Raw genomic sequence first — 20,955 nt, forward strand, 5'->3', positions numbered from 1 at the left:
AAATAATGTTATAAAGCTGAGTGTATGTATGTTAGGCTACTTTCACACCTGCGTTCAGGTGTCCGCTCGTGAGCTCCGTTTGAAGGGGCTCACGAGCGGTCCTGAAGGCAGCCGTCCGGCCCCAATGCATTCTCAGTGGAGGCGGATCCACTGAGAATGCATCAGTCTGGCAGCGTTCAGCCTCCGCTCCGCTCAGTGAGCGGACACCTGAACGCTGCTTGCAGCGTTCGGGTGTCCGCCTGGCCGTGCGGAGGCGAGCGGATCCGTCCAGACTTATAATGGAAGTCAATGGGGACGGATCCGCTTGAAGATGACACCATATGGCTCAATCTTCAAGCGGATCCGTTCCCCATTGACTTTCAATGTAAAGTCTGAACGGATCCGCTCAGGCTACTTTCAGACTTAGAAAATTTCCTAAGTTATAATGCAGACGGATCTGTTCTGAACGGATGCAAACGTCTGCATTATAGGAGCGGATCCGTCTGATGAAACATCAGACGGATCCGCTCCGAACGCTAGTGTGAAAGTAGCCTTAAAGGAATCCGCATTTACAATCACAAAATTTGTCACACAGGTACATCAGGTGTCCGGGAAGGTTTTAGACAGGGTCTCAGCTCTCTAGCACGTACTGTTCCCAAAAAAATGCAAATATGGCACTATCACATGACCTACATTAGCCAATAGAAGCCTGCAAGTCTTTCTCCTCACATCCCAACTGGCATACACACGGTCACATGACCCTTATCAGCCACTAGAAGCTTGCATGCCCATAGGCCCCTTTCGCATGGGCGAGAATTCCGCGCTGGTGCAATGCGTGAGGTGAACGCATTGCACCCGCACTAAATCCGGACCCATTCACTTCAATGGGACTGTGTACATGAGTGGTGATTTTCATGCATCACTTGTGCGTTGCGTGAAAATCGCAGCATGCTCTATATTGTGCATTTTTCACGCAACGCAGGCCCCATAGAAGTGAATGGGGCTGCGTGAAAATCGCAAGCATCCGCAAGCAAGTGCGGATGCAGTGCGATTTTCACGCATGGTTGCTAGGAGATGATCGGTTTGGGGACCCGATCTTTAATATTTTGCCTTATAACCATGTTATGATAATGTAATGTAATAATAGCATTCTTAATACAGAATGCTTAGTAAAATGTCCATCGAGGGGTTAAAAATAATAAACAAATTAAACTCACCCCATCCACTTGAGCTCCCCGTCATTGTACGCCTCAGATGCCATGTTCATAGCTGATCGCGGCATCTGACATCACTATTACAGTGTAACATTTAAAAAATCATACTTAACTTCATCCATTTGATCGCGAAGAGACAGCTGTCACCATCTTGATTTGTAGATCCAGCGCAAAATCTTGTGCAGCCTGTGATGACGTCATGTCACCCCCAGGCTGGTGACATCGTACGTCCCAGCACAGGGGATTTCGCCCTGGATCTTCAATCATGATGGTAGTGCTAGTTTCTTCACGCTCAAATAGATGAGGTAAGTATGATTTTTATTTATTTTTTACCGCCATTTAGGGGAAATCAATTAGTTACCATCAAAGCACGAGGAAATTCGGCTTCGTGGAGAATCAAATTTTCAGATTAAATTCCAGTTCGTGGACGTCGATTCGCTCAACACTAATCACCATACAGCACAGTTGAGTGAACCTGACCAATTGCAACACCTCACACGATGAGCCACGGCAAGCGTGACCCATGGCCCTCCCACAGACTAGAAGTCAGCAACTGCTGGTCTTCCCTGACCAACATGCGTGGTTGCCCAAGTCCATCCAAAACTAGGGAACTGCAACGAAGCCAGAGTCCAACCACAGTAGAGAAGCCTGTGTTTATCTCGTCATAGCTCATCTGTAACTGGGAATCTGTACAAAGAAGCCCATGTTTACCTCACCATTGTCCATTGCAATCAAAGCCATTTGCGTGAAGTGCCGCAATTCTTTCCTACAACATAGAACAGGCATGGCCAACCTGCGGCTCTCCAGCTGTCGTAAAACTACAACTCCCACCTTGCCCTGCTGCAGGCTGATATCTGTAGGCAGTCTGAGCATGCTGGGAGTTGTATTTTGCAACAGTTGGGGAGCCTCAAATTGGCCATGCCTGACATACAACATCATAGCAAAACTTATAATAACGGCAGACAGGATTTGGAGGGTACTATCTCTCTTTGGGGAGAGAGCGCCTTAATCGGTGTGTGAGGAGAGTTTTATAGGCCATTCATGCTCCTCTGGTATACCGCACCCCGCAGCCCCGCCTGACTTCAACTACGTCGAGCTTACGTGGTACGGTTTCATCACTGGTTACCAAGACGTGACGTTACGCCCTCCCTGGGAGTACGTAAGGTCAGCTTGGCACAGTTTACACAGACACCTCCTGTACACGCAGGCACAGGGAAACCCGGGGGGTGAGAGAGGATGGTCCACTCTACGTCCGGCGTAACTCCACACTCGCTCACAACCCTGACAAGCTGAGAGGGCCTTTTCACTGCCCCAGTGAAACAGCGCCCTGCCAGCCCAGTAGACTGCCACCAGTTCCTTGTTAGATATAAGCCCGGTCTGCTAGCAGCATCATATCGGGTTGGGAAACCAAACCTAGGTAGCTTATAACTCGGCCGAACAACGGACGTGGGGATTCGTAATCGAGATACAAGAACAGTGCAAGATTAAATTATATATTTTATTACCTTAAGGGCACACTAGACATAACACTATATACACACAGAAGATATACAATGGTCGGATGTGAAAATACAGATGACGTGGTACAAACAGGGTTAAACAGAGCCAAACTCAGTTACCTATGGATGAGTAGTCCTTTGTGTTATCATGATGAATTCTTGCTGCTATAATCCTTAGGCCGAGTTCACATCAGCGTTCAGCCTTTCCGTTCTCCTGCTCCTTTATAGGAGCAGGAGAACGGAAAGGACGGATTCGGCACATAACTGAGCCGAACAGAGCCTACAGACCCCATAGACTATAATGGGGTCCGTTAGGTTTCCGCTCAAAAGATGATTTTGGAGCGGAGACAAAAGTCCTGCATGCACAAATTTTGTCTCCGCTCCAAAATCATCTTCTGAGCGGAAACCTAAAGTACCCCATTATAGTCTATGGGGGTCTATGGGGTCCGTAGGCTCCGTTCGGCTCAGTTATGTGCCGAATCTGTCCTTTCCGTTCTCCTGCTCCTATAACGGAGCAGGAGAACGGAAAGGCTGAACACTGATGTGAACTAAGCCTTAGCTGTAGTCACATGGGGGCAGTGATGTCAGCAGGCCCAGGTCTCTCCAAACACATTACACGATGTCCCCCCCCCCTTTTTAAATATCTATATTTAAACAAAGACCTGCAGTTTTTGCACTGGCCACTAAGCCTAATAGGCGCCACTCCTGGTCTGTACATGCAGCCAGCCAGTCGCAGTGGCAACACGTGAGGTGCACGGTGGACCAATGAGGGGCCAAATAATATAACACACAGTTCATCAGTTTACTATTGGTTAGCAGAAAGCCTCCCTGGGCTGGCAGCACCGTGTTGAGGTGGACAGCACGAAATCCTCCGGGGCACGCTCTGTGGTAGGAAGCATCAGCCAAGATGGTGGTTGAAGTGCCCTTGATGTTATGGGGGCTTAGGGTGCTTGTTGTGGCTGAGTCCCTTGATGGTTTTTGTAGTGACGCCAGTACCGTTAATGGTGGTACAACCAGTAGTGGTAATAATGAGGTAGACAGTGGTGAAATGCAAGTCACAACTTTTACTGTTGATGTCTTTGGTTGCAGCAGTACAAATTTGCAGTCTCTTGATGGTACAGAGTTAATTCTGCAAATCCACAGTTTCTAGGCTTTTCAGGTTTCTAGTTTTGGAGCAGTGGGTTAGGTGTACCTGGTTCCTTTCTCTACAAGCTGAATATTTAGACAGGAAAACTCAACTGTCTCTCAGAAGTTTGGTGTGGCTGCCTGAAGCTATAAAACCTCCACAATGCAAAGGTGTCTGTGGCCCTCAATAATGGCTCTTATCACCAGGGCTGGGACAAGGCCATTTGGTGCCCAGGGCGAAGATGGCAAACGGCGCCCCCCCCCCCCCCCGTTTTTAACCACTTAAGGACCACAGGTTTATACCCCCCTAAAGACCAGGCCCTTTTTTACAATTCTGCACTACACTACTTTCACCGTTTATTGCTCGGTCATGCAACTTACCACCCAAATGAATTTTACCTCCTTTTCTTCTCACTAATAGAGCTTTCATTTGGTGGTATTTCATTGCTGCTGACATTTTAACTTTTTTTGTTATTAATCGAAATTTAACGATTTTTTTGCAAAAAAATGACATTTTTCACTTTCAGTTGAAAAATTTTGCAAAAAAAACGAGATCCATATAGAAATTTTGTTCTAAATTTATAGTTCTACATGTCTTTGATAAAAAAAAAATGTTTGGGTAAAAAAAAAATGGTTTGGGTAAAAGTTATAGCGTTTACAAACTATGGTACAAAAATGTGAATTTCCGCTTTTTGAAGCAGCTCTGACTTTTTGAGCACCTGTCATGTTTCCTGAGGTTCTACAATGCCCAGACAGTACAAACACCCCACAAATGACCCCATTTCGGAAAGTACACACCCTAAGGTATTCGCTGATGGGCATAGTGAGTTCATAGAACTTTTTATTTTTTGTCACAAGTTAGCGGAAAATGATGATTTTTTTTTTTTTTTTTTTTTCTTACAAAGTCTCATATTCCACTAACTTGTGACAAAAAATAAAAACTTCTATGAACTCACTATGCCCATCACGAAATACCTTGGGGTCTCTTCTTTCCAAAATGGGGTCACTTGTGGGGTAGTTATACTGCCCTGGCATTCTAGGGGCCCAAATGTGTGGTAAGGAGTTTGAAATCAAATTCTGTAAAAAATGAACTGTGAAATCCGAAAGGTGCTCTTTGGAATATGGGCCCCTTTGCCCACCTAGGCTGCAAAAAGTGTCACACATCTGGTATCTCTGTATTCAAGAGAAGTTGAGGAATGTGTTTTGGGATGTCTTTTTACATATACCCATGCTGGGTGAGATAAATATCTTGGTCAAATGCCAACTTTGTATAAAAAAAATGGGAAAAGTTGTCTTTTGCCAAGATATTTCTCTCACCCAGCATGGGTATATGTAAAATGACACCCCAAAACACATTCCCCAACTTCTTCTGAGTACGGCGATACCAGATGTGTGACACTTTTTTGCAGCCTAGGTGGGCAAAGGGGCCCATATTCCAAAGAGCACCTTTCGGATTTCACAGGTCATTTTTTACAGAATTTGATTTCAAACTCCTTACCACACATTCGGGCCCCTAGAATGCCAGGGCAGTATAACTACCCCACAAGTGACCCCATTTTGGAAAGAAGAGACCCCAAGGTATTTCGTGAGGGGCATGGCAAGTTCCTAGAATTTTTTATTTTTTGTCACAAGTTAGTGGAAAATGATGATTATTTTATTTTTTATTTTTTTCATACAAAGTCTCATATTCCACTAACTTGTGACAAAAAATAAAAACTTCCATGAACTCACTATGCCCATCAGCGAATACCTTGGGGTCTCTTCTTTCCAAAATGGGGTCACTTGTTGGGTAGTTATACTGCCCTGGCATTCTAGGGGCCCGAATGTGTGGTAAGGAGTTTGAAATCAAATTCTGTAAAAAATGACCTGTGAAATCCGAAAGGTGCTCTTTGGAATATGGGCCTCTTTGCCCACCTAGGCTGCAAAAAAGTGTCACACATCTGGTATCGCCGTACTCAGGAGAAGTTGAGGAATGTGTTTTGGGGTGTCTTTTTACATATACCCATGCTGGGTGAGATAAATATCTTGGTCAAATGCCAACTTTGTATAAAAAAATGGGAAAAGTTGTCTTTTGCCAAGATATTTCTCTCACCCAGCAGGGGTATATGTAAAATGACACCCCAAAACACATTCCCCACCTTCTCCTGAGTACGGGGATACCAGATGTGTGACACTTTTTTGCAGCCTAGGTGGGCAAAGGGGCCCATATTCCAAAGAGCACCTTTCGGATTTCACAGGTCATTTTTTACAGAATTTGATTTCAAACTCCTTACCACACATTTGGGCCCCTAGAATGCCAGGGCAGTATAACTACCCCACAAGTGACCCCATTTTGGAAAGAAGAGACCCCAAGGTATTCGTTGATGGGCATAGTGAGTTCATGGAAGGTTTTATTTTTTTGTCACAAGTTAGTGGAATATGAGACTTTGTATGAAAAAAAAAAATAAAAAAAAATCAGCATTTTCCACTAACTTGGGACAAAAAATAAAAAATTCTAGGAACTCGCCATGCCCCTCACGGAATACCTTAGGGTGTCTTCTTTCCAAAATGGCGTCACTTGTGGGGTAGTTATACTGCCCTGGCATTTTCCAGGGGCCCTAATGTGTGGTAAGTAGGTAAATGACCTGTGAAATCCTAAAGGTGCTCTTTGGAATATGGGCCCCTTTGCCCACCTAGGCTGCAAAAAAGTGTCACACATGTGGTATCGCCGTATTCAGGAGAAGTTGGGGAATGTGTTTTTGGGTGTCATTTTACATATACCCTTGCTGGGTGAGAGAAATATCTTGGCAAAAGACAACTTTTCCCATTTTTTTATACAAAGTTGGCATTTGACCAAGATATTTCTCTCACCCAGCATGGGTATATGTAAAATGACACCCCAAAACACATTCCCCAACTTCTCCTGAGTACGGCGATACCAGATGTGTGACACTTTTTTGAAGCCTAGATGCGCAAAGGTGCCCAAATTCCTTTTAGGAGGGCATTTTTAGACATATGGATACCAGACTTCTTCTCACGCTTTGGGGCCCCTAGAATGCCAGGGCAGTATAAATACCCCACATGTGACCCCATTTTGGAAAGAAGACACCCCAAGGTATTCAATGAGGGGCATGGCGAGTTCATAGAAATTATTTTTTTTTGGCACAAGTTAGCGGAAATTGATATTTTTATTTTTTTTCTCACAAAGTCTCCAGTTCCGCTAACTTGGGACAAAAATTTCAATCTTTCATGGACTCAATATGCCCCTCACGGAATACCTGGGGGTGTCTTCTTTCCGAAATGGGGTCACATGTGGGGTATTTATACTGCCCTGGCATTCTAGGGGCCCTAAAGCGTGAGAAGAAGTCTGGAATATAAATGTCTAAAAAATTTTACGCCTTTGGTTTCCGTGAGGGGTATGGTGAGTTCATGTGAGATTTTATTTTTTGACACAAGTTAGTGGAATATGAGACTTTGTAAGAAAAAAAAAATAATAATTCCGCTAACTTGGGCCAAAAAAATGTCTGAATGGAGCCTTACAGGGGGGTGATCAATGACAGGGGGGTGATCAATGACAGGGGGGGTGATCAATGACAGGGGGGTGATCAGGGAGTCTATATGGGGTGATCACCACAGTCATTGATCATGCCCCTGTAAGGCTTCATTCAGACGTCCAGATGCGTTTTGCGGATCCGATCCATCTATCAGTGCATCCGTAAAAATCATGCGGACATCTGAATGGAGCTTTACAGGGGGGTAATCAATGACAGGGGGGTGATCAGGGAGTCTATATGGGGTGATCACCACAGTCATTGATCATGCCCCTGTAAGGCTTCATTCAGACGTCCGGATGCGTTTTGCGGATCCGATCCATCTATCAGTGGATCCGTAAAAATCATGCGGACGTCTGAATGGAGCTTTACAGGGGGGTAATCAATGACAGGGGGGTGATCAGGGAGTCTATATGGGGTGATCACCACAGTCATTGATCACGCCCCTGTAAGGCTTCATTCAGACGTCCGGATGCGTTTTGCGGATCCGATCCATCTATCAGTGGATCCGTAAAAATCATGCGGACGTCTGAATGGAGCTTTACAGGGGGGTAATCAATGACAGGGGGGTGATCAGGGAGTCTATATGGCGTGATCACCACAGTCATTGATCACGCCCCTGTAAGGCTTCATTCAGACGTCCGGATGCGTTTTGCGGATCCGATCCATCTATCAGTGCATCCGTAAAAATCATATGGACATCTGAATGCAGCCTTACAGGGGGGTGATCAATGACAGGGGGGTGATCAGGGAGTCTATATGGGGTGATCACCACAGTCATTGATCACGCCCCTGTAAGGCTTCATTCAGACGTCCGGATGCGTTTTGCGGATCCGATCCATCTATCAGTGCATCCGTAAAAATCATGCGGACATCTGAATGGAGCTTTACAGGGGGGTGATCAGGGAGTCTATATGGGGTGATCACCACAGTCATTGATCATGCCCCTGTAAGGCTTCATTCAGACGTCCGGATGCATTTTGCGGATCCGATCCATCTATCAGTGGATCCGTAAAAATCATGCGGACATCTGAATGGAGCTTTACAGGGGGTTGATCAATGACAGGGGGGTAATCAATGACAGGGGGGTGATCAGGGAGTCTATATGGGGTGATCACCACAGTCATTGATCACGCCCCTGTAAGGCTTCATTCAGACGTCCGGATGCGTTTTGCGGATCCGATCCATCTATCAGTGGATCCGTAAAAATCATGCGGACATCTGAATGGAGCTTTACAGGGGGGTAATCAATGACAGGGGGGTGATCAGGGAGTCTATATGGGGTGATCACCACAGTCATTGATCATGCCCCTGTAAGGCTTCATTCAGACGTCCGGATGCGTTTTGCGGATCCGATCCATCTATCAGTGGATCCGTAAAAATCATGCGGACGTCTGAATGGAGCTTTACAGGGGGGTAATCAATGACAGGGGGGTAATCAATGACAGGGGGGTGATCAGGGAGTCTATATGGGGTGATCAGGGGCTAATAAGGGGTTAATAAGTGATGGGGGGGGTGTAGTGTAGTGTAGTGGTGCTTGGTGCTACTTTACTGAGCTACCTGTGTCCTCTGGTGGTCGATCCAAACAAAGGGGACCACCAGAGGACCAGGTAGCAGGTATATTAGACGCTGTTATCAAAACAGCGTCTAATATACCTGTTAGGGGTTAAAAAAAACACATCTCCAGCCTGCCAGCGAACGATCGCCGCTGGCAGGCTGGAGATCAACTCTCTTACCTTCCGTTCCTGTGAGCGCGCGCGCCTGTGTGCGCGCGTTCACAGGAAATCTCGGATCACGCGAGATGACGCCTATTGGCGTTAGTGTGACCTGGGAGCGCCGCAGAAATGACGCCTTTCGGCGTTAGCGTGACGGTAAGTGGTTAAGAAAGAATCAATGTTGTTTTAAAACAAGAATATACTTAAAGCAATAGAACAAAGGACTGTGGGACTTTGAAAGTCACAGACACTATAAAGTTCCCCCCCATCATCATGTGCCAGTATAAAGTCCCCCCCATCATCATGTGCCAGTTTTGTAATAAGCCCCCCCAATGTGCCAGTAACACTATTGTAAAAAAAAACAAAAAAAAAACACTTATACTTACCTAAGTGTCAGCGATGCGATGCAGCCTCTTCCTGTGTCCCACGCTGTAATGTAAGGCTCAGGCGGCACGATGACGTCATTGCGCCGGCCTCTGATAGGCTGCCGGCCTAGTGCCTGCAGCCAGGGGCGTACATAAAAATCACTGGGCCCCATAGCAGGAATCTAAATTGGGCCCCCATTCCCCTTTTATAGCCCCTCCCTTTGTTCCATGAACTATTCTTGCTGCTGCGTTTTATAATTTATGCCATCAGGGCCGGAATGGGATTACAAAACAGCCCTGGCACACAAAAGAGGTATAATAGATGCAGATGTATATTATATACAGCAGTGTACAGTTATGTGAGGTACGCGGTATAATAGATGCAGTGTGTACAGGTATATAGTATATTCCCTAGTGTTCTGATATGTGAGGTACAGGGTATAATAGATGCAGTGTGTACAGGTATATAGTATATACAGCAGTGTACTGATATGTGAGGTACGGGGTATAATATATGCAGTGTATACAGTATATACAGTAGTGTAATATGTGAGGTACGAGGTATAATAGATGCAGTGTGTACAGGTATATAGTAAATACAGCAATGTATTGACACCTCGTACCTCACATATCAGTACACTGCTGTATATACTATATATCTGTACACACTGCATCTATTATACCTCGTACCTCACATATATAGTATATACAGAAGTGTACTGATATCTGTACACACAGCATCTATTATACCTCATACCTCACATATCAGTGCACTGCGGTATATACTATATATCTGTACATATTGCATGTATAATACTGTGTAATATATGCAGTGTGTGTGCATGTATGTGTGTGTATATATATATATATATATATATATATACAGAGCAGTGTATTGATGTGACACATAGAAGGTATAATACTGTAGATGCAGTGTTTATAGAAATATGTGGTCAGTTATGCATTATAGTCACTGTGAGGTACATGAGGTAGTGGTAACTGTCTGAAGTAGTATACATGAGTGAGCAATGAGTAAAAACAGGGCATGGAGGGGGGGGGGGGTAAATGATGAAAAGTGGAGGACCTCCTCTTACCTCTCCATTCCAGTCTGTATGGATCAATACAGAGCTGCTTGTGAACTTTTAATACTTGCTGTTAGGGGTTGAAGGACCTGTGATGATGTCATCACAGGTCCTGGCAGATGTACCTTTGAAACCTAGGAACTACACCATTTTTGGTGCAGTTCCTTTGCTAGATTCTGCAGGACCTGTGATGTTGAAGATGATGTCATCACAGGTCCTGGCAGATGCACTGTTCTAACCTGGGAACTACACTTTACACTGTGCAGTTCCCTTACAGGACCTGTGATGACATCATCAAAGGTCCTTTAGCTTTAGAAAGGTAAACAGGAGTAATTAGGGGGCGGGGCCTCTCCTCCACTTCGGTGCCTGCCTGCAGCCTATCAGAGGAAAGGGAAGGGACACGCCTCTCCCTCCCCTGCACCTCCGCTGGCACAGACAGTTTACAATGGAGATGAGCGCAATGGAAGCGCTCATCTCCCTGTGCCCGGCGGCGGCTGCTCACTTGGGGGGGGGGGGTCATTTTAGTTGGGGGGGCACATGGGGGGGCACAGCATGATGTAGGGGGGGCCGTGGCTGGCACTTCACCTGCGCCCCCCTCCTGTCCGCAAATGGTAGCGCCCAGGGCACCCGCTCCTTCGGCCCCTGCCTTGTACCGGCCCTGCTTATCACCGATTATTCCTTAGGAAAGCTTGTTTCTTTTCCAGGGAGGCAAAGTCTATAGTCCGGCCACAGAAGGAAAACGCTCTTCTGCGCCTCACATCTGAGTATCACCTCCTAGCGAAGTTGGCTCCACTCACTAATCTGTGTCATGAAGTCTTCACTCTACATTTTCTCCCACTAATTCTGATCTGACCTCCTCAGATCTACTCTCTTCTCTGACTACATCTTTCCAACTAGGATCTGGACTAGGATCTCTCTCTCTCTCTAGGCTTGTCCTAGGTATATATATGACTGGAAATGTATCCCCATCTAGTGGTGGGATGTATACATTTCACCTAATCTGCATGGTAACAGGCAACCCTTTTTGGCTCACTCAGGGATCCGTAGCTCCTTCTCCTCAGCTGTTTCTTGTCCAGTACTCCCAACCTCCTTATATTCCCCTCTCCCACTTCTCTGGTTGCCAGATATAGAGCTTCCTGCCTGGACTTCTATACTGACCCACTGGAGCTGTGTAGCTGTGTTCCCTGGTTGCTGTTCCAGAACGTTACCCTCCGGATCCCTGTTGGGCCTTGGTGGTCTGCTGTTGTCGCCCACCTGGGATTATATGTTTGTCTGTATTGTCTGTTCCCTCCTTTGTGTTTTCCTCTTAGTGTCAGTGGTGCGGACTAGTGATCCCACCGCCCCGTTCACTACATAGGGCTCATCTTAGGGAAAGCCAGGGTTTAGGCACGTGATCGGCGTATGGGTGAGGAACCCATCTAGGGACGTCAGGGCAGTCAGGTGCCAGCCGCAAGGTGAGTCAGGGGTCACCACCTTTCCCTCTCCCTTGGACAGGGCCTTCCCATTTCCCTCCCTTTGCGTGACGCCGGTCATTACACAGGATTAGAATGACAGATAAGACAGGATCGTCTAAATGCTATTAAGAACAGCTCAGGCAAGATGGCAGCTCCCATAATCGTGGTTCAGAAGACAGAATAAATAAATATGCAAAGTATATATTATGTAGTATGAGACTGGCACTCCCTCGCATGGAAATAGAGCAATAGTAATAGTGTTGTTACATTATATTTAATTGGCAAAATATATTAAAATACAACATTACAATACAATATTAAAATACTCACGGTATTTATTCACGTGGTTCTCAGTGATTAGCGTTCCACCTGGTTCGTTCGTCTCTGGTCTCTCTCGATCGTTATCCACAAATCTCAGATCCGGTTATACGATCAGGGTGTAATATCGCGAGAGGTGAACTTATACTTGTACTGACTCACTGAGGAAGGGGAAAGGAGATCCCCGAAACGCGTTTGGTGCTTTTCAAAGACATCCCTAACAAGTGACCCCCACTGGAAGTTCGTCTACTAATATCCGGAGATACACAAAGAAATTGGAGCGCTCCAAAGATAAGGACCCGGAATTTCAGCCATTCAAACTGGTCAGTACAAGTATAAGTTCACCTCTCGCGATATTACACCCTGATCGTATAACCGGATCTGAGATTTGTGGATAACGATCCAGAGAGACCAGAGACGAACGAACCAGGTGGGACGCTAATCACTGAGAACCACGTGAATAAATACCGTGAGTAAAAATCAAAAGGATTGAATTTTGGGACTGCAGGATAATCGACATTCACCTGTGAGTAACAACTTGGTGTCCGATTGGATACTTTATTGAATATTTATATCGGACAATTCCGAATATTTGAAAAGGTGCCTTGCATGGATTTTGCATGTTATATTGCATATAAGAAAGGAATGCCAATACTATTATAAGGAATAGACTGACACTTTTGGCTTGCGATATTTTTGCACATTCAGGACGTATGGTCCCCTTCTTTTTGGACTTTTTTTGAGTTTTTATTGAAGTTTTAGGTATTTTTAGGGACTGATATTGTCTCCGCTGCAGCGATTGTTATTTTAATATTATATTGTAATGTTGTATTTTAATATATTTTGCCAATTAAATATTGTGTAACAACACTATTACTGTTGCTCTATTTCCATGCGAGGGAGTGCCAGTCTCATACTACATAATATATACTTTTTATTACGCCTTTGTTGATTTGAGTGAATCAATTTGAGACTAGAGCACCCAATCCAGAATTGTAAGGGGAGTGAACGGTTTGTCTATACTACTTTTTAAATAAATATGCAATCAGAAAATAAAAACAGATTAGAAAAAAAGGAATATGTGTCATTATCTGGTTTTAACTGTAAGAAAAAAAAAATGGTGACACATTTCCTTTACATCCATTCTCAACATGAGTTGATCACCTGATCCCCTCACCCAGTCACCTATATTTCATTCAAAGAAACGTCCTCTATTCTATAAGATTACCTGTTGCTAGCCATGTAGTCATCTCCATTTTGTACTAAGGGGCCCCTATCCCAACCTATTTAGGTGAACCCCCACTACTACCCCTTTTTCTTTCTTGAGGCTGCATGGCTCGGGTGACCACTTTTATAACCCCCAAAAAGACGACATCATATTTGGGACAGTGGGTGAAGTTACAACATACAAAATGGAAACCGCAATCTATATACCAGCTTTAGAGGACATTACATGGAAGAAGTACAGGAATAGAGGACTACAACCCCCCACAATTTGGTGAGGTGGCCGGAGGCTATGGTATCCTTCACATGAATATCCCAAAGGTCCTGGATGCCTGACTTGTGGCTTTTATCCTTTGGATAGATAAGTCCTTTTTCCTTGTCCCTTTTTGGACTAAACTTTCATCAGATCAGAAGTGCTAGATCTGCACTCTCTGACTCTCAGCATCAGTCTTCTACTCACTGATCTCAACTGAACTTTTATCTGCCTCACTAGGCCTTACCTAGGTATATACACTCACAAAATGAATTATTAGGAACACTATACTAATACGGTGTTGGACCCCCCTTTGCCTTCAGAACTGCCTTAATTCTATGTGGCATTGATTCAACAAGGTGCTGATAGCATTCTTTAGAAATGTTGGCCCATATTGATAGGATAGCATCTTGCAGTTGATGGAGATTTGAGGAATGCACATCCAGGGCACGAAGCTCCCGTTCCATCACATCCCAAAGATGTTCTATTGGGTTGAGATCTGGTGACTGTGGGGGCCATTTTAGTACAGTGAACTCATTGTCTTGTTCAAGAAACCAATTTGAAATGATTCGAGCTTTGTGACATGGTGCATTATCCTGCTGGAAGTAGCCATCAGAGGATGGATACATGTTCTCATTCTGTTTACGCCAAATTCAGACTCTACCATTTGAATGTCTCAACAGAAATCGAGACTCATCAGACCAGGCAACATTTTTCCAGTCTTCAACAGTCCAATTTTGGTGAGCTCATCCAAATTGTAGCCTCTTTTTCCTATTTGTAGTAGATGAGTGGTACCCGGTGGGGTCTTCTGCTGTTGTAGCCCATCCGCCTCAAGGTTGTGCGTGTTGTGGCTTCACAAATGCTTTTCTGCATACCTCGGTTGTAAAGAGTGGTTATTTCAGTCAACGTTGCTCTTCTATCAGCTTGAATCAGTCGGCCCATTCCCCTTTGACCTCTAGCATCCACAAGGCATTTTTGCCCACAGGACTGCCGCATACTGGATGTTTTTCCCTTTTCACACCATTCTTTGTAAACCCTAGAAATGGTTGTGCGTGAAAATCCCAGTAACTGAGCAGATTGTGAAATACTCAGACCGGCCCGTCTGGCACCAACAACCATGCCACGCTCAAAATTGCTTAAATCACCTTTCTTTCCCATTCTGACATTCAGTTTGGAGTTCAGGAGATTGTCTTGACCAGGACCACCCCCCTATATGCTTTGAAGCAACTGCCATGTGATTGGTTGACTAGATAATTGCATTAATGAGAAATAGAACAGGTGTTCCTAATAATTCTTTAGGTGAGTGTATATATATAAGACCTAAGCTATATCCCCATCTAGTGGTGGGATGTATAAATTACACCTAATCTGCCTGGTAACAGGGATTTTGCAGATACATTAATACAAAGTACCACAATACAACATAATGCAATTGTCAAGATAAAAAGAGCTTTTAAGCAGTGCCCACACACACGTAGTGGGACGCTGCATACCCCCATGGTAAAATGTAAGTCGACCTCGACACATTCTTGACTCGATGTTGTATCTTCCTGTAAGATATAAAAAGGGAAAAAGCATGCATGCATAGGAAAATAATGCCATAACTCACATTCTTGTACTTCTTGTACCTATAAATAAAATGGGTTAGGCAAGCATATCTCAGGCAACAACGAAATGTGACAAATGGGGTAACACATTTATTTTATTTTTTTAATACTGCTGATGTACCGGAAACCAAAATTGTCCATAAAGATGAAGAGAAACAAAAATAAAACATCTCAGGAGGCTCACAGGGTATGAGTCTGTTCCCTGGGCACAAATAAATGTCAAAATGGAATATCACGGAGGCTCAGGTACGTGAAAGTATATCTCCGGGTGCAGACTTGAATGTTGCAAACAGGCAAATAGACCCTTAAAAAGTCCTTTAAGGAAAGTGGAACATGATAAAACGAGGATTAGTCCTTTTTTCAGAATCCAGATAAGTTAAGGGTATCCTCAACGTTGAATTAACAGAGCTGTAAATTAACTTCTCGGCTGCTGGAGCAGGAAATCTCTGTAACAGACTGGTGGTTGTCCTTTTGTAATCCTATCGGATCCACGAAGCGGCTGAGACTCTTTAGACCTTGCTTCAAGGGATCTTTTGGTTTTAGCAGGCACTAAGATGTTGAGCCATGGAGTTAAGAACCATTGCAAAGGATCAGAGGCTAATAATGTTTTTCCAAAGGACTGTATTGGTCCCTCTGGCTCAGTTGGTTTTTCCAGTTCTGGCTCTAAGGATTGAATTTCTTCTGGAACAGCTTCTTCTTGAGAAGTTTCTACTGGAGTGTCTTCTATGAGGCACAATTTTAGGCGATTTCGATGTACTACTCGGGATTTGTCCTCTTGGGTAATCTCATACGTATCAGTTTCTGAATTGAGAATAGCAGTAATGGTGTAATGTTCTCTCTCCCATTTGCTATCTAGTTTGCTGGTACGATGGTTATTTTTTAACCAGACACGATCACCAATTTTGAGAGGTTCTGCCTTGGCAGATTGGTTATAGTCCTTCTGTTGTTTTTCACGGGCATGTCCCATGCGTTGTTGAACAATTTCCTGTGCATCAATCAAACGCCTTTGGTGTTCAGTCACCCAATCAGTTTTTGGTAGGGGGTTGATTGCATCAGGCACTTGTACGCCCAAAGTGTGGTCAGCAGGTAATGTACCTTGTCGGCCAAACATAAGGTAGTAGGGTGTATACCCAGTAGAACAATGAATAGTGTTGTTGTAGGTATACATCAGCTGAGGCAATAAAGTAGGCCAATCATTTCTTGTAGCAGTTGGGACTGCTCTTAACATTTCAATTAGGGTTTGATTCATCTTTTCACAAAGTTCATTCCCTTGGGGATAGTATGCTGTGGTCCTGATTTTCTGACAGTTGTGAAAGGTACACAGTTCTTTAAAGAGTTGAGGATTCTCTCTGGGCATCCATATGGCAACAAGAAATGTTTCCAGAAAGCATCTGCAGTTGTTTTTGCGGTCAAGTCTTTGACGGGCACGGCTACAACAAATTTAGTGTAGTGGTCAATGATGGTCATAGCATATGTGTAACCTGAGCGACTTGGTTCCAACTTCACATGGTCAATTGCTACTATTTCTAGCGGTGTTCTGCTTACGATGGAATCTAAAAGGTGCTTTATAGAGTTGAGCTGACATCTGGATGTTCGGGTTCGGCAGATTCGGCCGAACTTGAAAAAAAAGTTCGGGTTCGGGACACGAACTTGACCCGAACTTGACCCCTAACCCGAACTCTATTGAAGTCAATGGGGACCTGAACTTTTGGGCACTAAAATGGCTCTAAAATAGTCCTGGAAAGGGCTAGAGGGCTGCAAAAGGCATCAAAATGTGCTTAAGAGCATGGCAACTGTTCTGCAAACAAATGTTGATAGGGAAATGACTTAAAATACCAACATAAAATAAAGAAAAGTTAAAAATAACAATATGGATCTAGGAGTAGGAGGTTGAGGAGGCGGTAGATGTGGCGGTGTAGGTTGACGTGGCGGTGTAGGTGGAAGCGGCGGTGAAGGAGGAATAGGTAGCCAACACTGATTTGTGTTATTTTTAATTTTTAAATTGGGGTATCTCCCAAAATATTGGGACATATAACAAAATAATACAAAGAGTAAGTGCACTTGAGTACAAGAATGGATGGTTGAGGCTGGTATAAATTTCTATTCTGCACAAGATACGGACAAGTCCTGTGGGATCCATGCCTGGTTCATTTTAATAAACGTAAGCTTGTCCACATTGGCTGCAGCCTGTGATAATGCTCTCTGCCGTGCTAAACACACGTTCACACTATACACTGGCTGCAGGGCAGGTCAGCACCTCCAAGGCTGACCAATCTTTTCCACATTTTGGCCATGCTAATCCTGCCTTCTGAGGTGCTGGTGGTGCCCCAGCTGCGTTGGCGACCTCTTCCTCCTCCTCTGCCTTTGCATTGTGCTTCCACTGTGCCCCCGCTGTCAGGTGGGAATGCCATCAGCAGCGTGTGCTTGTAGTCGCGCATCTTCCGATCAGTAACAGATGTTTTCACTAAATTTAGTTCCCTGTCAGCAATGCAGAGCAGGGGTTCATTCACGGCAAAAGGGGGTTCATGTCACCCAGCAATACAACAGAGGATTTTTAGAGATTTAGGCCCCTGTCACCCAGGCACAGCAGGGGTTCATTCACGACAAAAGGGGGTTCATGTCACCCAGCAATAGAACAGAGGATTTTGAGAGATTTAGGCCCAAGTCACCCAGGCACAGCAGGGGTTCATTCACGGCAAAAGGGGGTTCATGTCACCCAGCAATAGAACAGAGGATTTTGAGAGATTTAGGCCCCTGTCAGCAATGCAGAGCAGGGGTTCATTCACGGCAAAAGGGGGTTCTTGTCACCCAGCAATAGAACAGAGGATTTTGAGAGATTTAGGCCCCTGTCACCCAGGCACAGCAGGGGTTCATTCACAGCAAAAGGAGGTTCATGTCACCCAGCAATACAACAGAGGATTTTGAGAGATTTAGGCCCCTGTCACCCAGGCACAGCAGGGGTTCATTCACGGCAAAAGGGGGTTCATGTCACCCAGCAATAGAACAGAGGATTTTGAGAGATTTAGGCCCCTGTCACCCAGGCACAGCAGGGGTTCATTCACGGCAAAAGGGGGTTCATGTCACCCAGCAATAGAACAGAGGATTTTGAGAGATTTAGGCCCCTGTCACCCAGGCACAGCAGGGGTTCATTCACGGCAAAAAGGGGTTCATGTCACCCAGCAATACAACAGAGGATTTTGAGAGATTTAGGCCCCTGTCACCCAGGCACACCAGGGGTTTATTCACGGCAAAAGGGGGTTCTTGTCACCCAGCAATAAAAAAGAGGATTTTGAGAAATTTAGGCCCATGTCACCCAGGCACAGCAGGGGTTCATTCACGGTAAAAGGGGGTGTATGTCACCCAGCAATACAACAGAGGATTTAGAGAGATTTAGGCCCCAGTCACCCAGGCACAGCAGGGGTTCATTCACGGCAAAAGGGGGTTCATGTCACCCAGCAATAGAACAGAGGATTTTGAGAGATTTAGGCCCCTGCCACCCAGGCACAGTAGGGTTTCATTCACGGCAAAAATGGTAAAATGTCACCCGACAATTGAAAATAAGATTTTTTTCAATTTAGGGCACTCAAATTGGCACTTTTTTGCATTAAAATGGCTCTAAAATAGTCATTGAAAAGGCTAGAGGGATGTAAAAGGCAGTAAAATGTGCTTAAGAGCATGGCAACTGCTCTTCAAACAAATGTGGATAGGGAAAAAAAAATACAAATGATCAACCTGTAACTCAGAGAAGGAGGTGGATATGGAGTAGGAAGTTGAGGAGGCGGTGAATGTGGTGTTGTAGGTGGAGGCAGCAATGGAGGAGGAACAGGTAGCCAACAATGTTTTTTTTTATTTTTATTGGGGTAGGTAGCCCCCAAAATATTGGGACAAATAAAACAAAAAACAAAGAATCATTGCACTTGACTTGAGTACAAGAATGTATGTTTGATGGTGGTATAAATGTCTATTCTGCACAAGGTACACACAAGTCTTGTGGGATCCAAGCCTGGTTCATTTTAATGAAAGTGAGCTTGTCCACGTTGGCTGTGGACAGGCGGCTGCGTCTGTCTTATATGACGCCTCCTGTCGTGCTAAATACACGTTCAGAGAGTACACTGGCTGCAGGGCAGGCCAGCACCTCCAAGGCATACAGGGCAAGCTCTGGCCATGTGGACAATTTGGAGACCCAGAAGTTGAATGGGGCAGAACCATCAGTCAGTACATGTAGGCGTGTGCAAAGGCACTGTTCCACCATGTTGTTCAAATGCTGACTCCTGCTAACACGCTCCATATCAGCAGTTGGGGCCGGTTGTTGCGGCGAGGTGACAAAGCTTTTCCACATGTCGGCCATCCTAACCCTGCCTTCTGAAGTGCTGGCGCTGACACAGCTGCATTGGCGACCTCTTCCTCCTCCCCTGCCTTCGCCTTATGCGTCCACTTGTCCCCCGGCGTCAGTCGGGAATGCTCTCAGGAGCGCGTCTACCAGCGTGCGCCTGTAGTCGCGCATCTTTCGATCACGCTCCAGTAAGGGAATTAAGGACGGCACATTGTCTTTGTGACGGAGATCCAGCAGGGTGGCCACCCAGTAGTCAGCACACGTTAAAATGTGGGCAACTCTGCAGTCGCTGCGCAGGCACTGCAGCATGTAGTCGTCATGTGTGCCAGGCTGCCCAAAGGTAAGGACAAGCTGTCCTCTGTGGGAGGCGTATCGTCTGCATCCTCCGTATCTGCGTTGGATACCACCCCGCTGTGAACATGCTTCATCCCCATCCTCCTCCTCATCCTCCTCCTCCAGTAGTGGGACCTGGCTGGCCAAATTTGTACCTGGCCTCTGCTGTAGCAAAAATCCTCTTTCTGAGCCACTTCTAAAAGACTGGCCTGAAAATGTTAGAGATGACCCCTCTTCCTCCTCCTCGTCCTGGGCCACATCCTCTTCCATCATCGCCCTAAGTGTTTTCTCAAGAAGACATAGAAGTGGTATTGTAACGCTGATAACGGCGTCATCGCCACTGGCCATGTTGGTGGAGTACTCGAAACAGCGCAACAGGGCACACAGGTCTCGCATGGAGGCCCAGTCATTGGTAGTGAAGTGGTGCTGTTCCGCAGTGCGACTCACCCGTGCGTGCTGCAGCTGAAACTCCACTATGGCCTGCTGCTGCTCGCACAGTCTCTCCAGCATGTGCAAGGTGGAGTTCCACCTGGTGGGCACGTCGCATATGAGGCGGTGAGCGGGAAAGCCGAAGTTACGCTGTAGAGCAGACAGCCGACTGGCGGCAGGATGAGAACGCCGGAAGCGCGCACAGACGGCCCACACTTTATGCAGCAGCTCTGACATGTCGGGGTAGTTGTGAATGAATTTCTGCACCACCAAATTCAGCACATGCGCCAGGCAAGGGATGTGCGTCAAACCAGCTAGTCCCAGAGCTGTAACGAGATTTCGCCCATTATCGCACACCACCAGGCCGGGCTTGAGGCCCACTGGCAGCAACCACTAGTTGGTTTGTTGTTCTATACCCCGCCACAACTCCTGCGCGGTGTGTAGCCTGTCCCCCAAACACATCCGTTTCAGAATGGCCTGCTGACGTTTACCCCT

The 20,955-nt window shown here is 45.6% G+C and overlaps 1 protein-coding gene across 1 annotated transcript in view; it reads left to right on the plus strand.

Moving 5' to 3' along the window:
• LOC121001017 (ovalbumin-related protein Y-like) overlaps positions 1–20,955 on the plus strand; it is a 344,860-nt gene that overhangs the window by 175,872 nt on the left and 148,033 nt on the right. The gene's annotated exons all lie outside the window — the stretch shown is intronic.

The sequence above is a fragment of the Bufo bufo genome, chromosome 5 (assembly GCF_905171765.1).
Source record: "Bufo bufo chromosome 5, aBufBuf1.1, whole genome shotgun sequence".
Taxonomy (NCBI): Eukaryota; Metazoa; Chordata; class Amphibia; order Anura; family Bufonidae; genus Bufo; species Bufo bufo.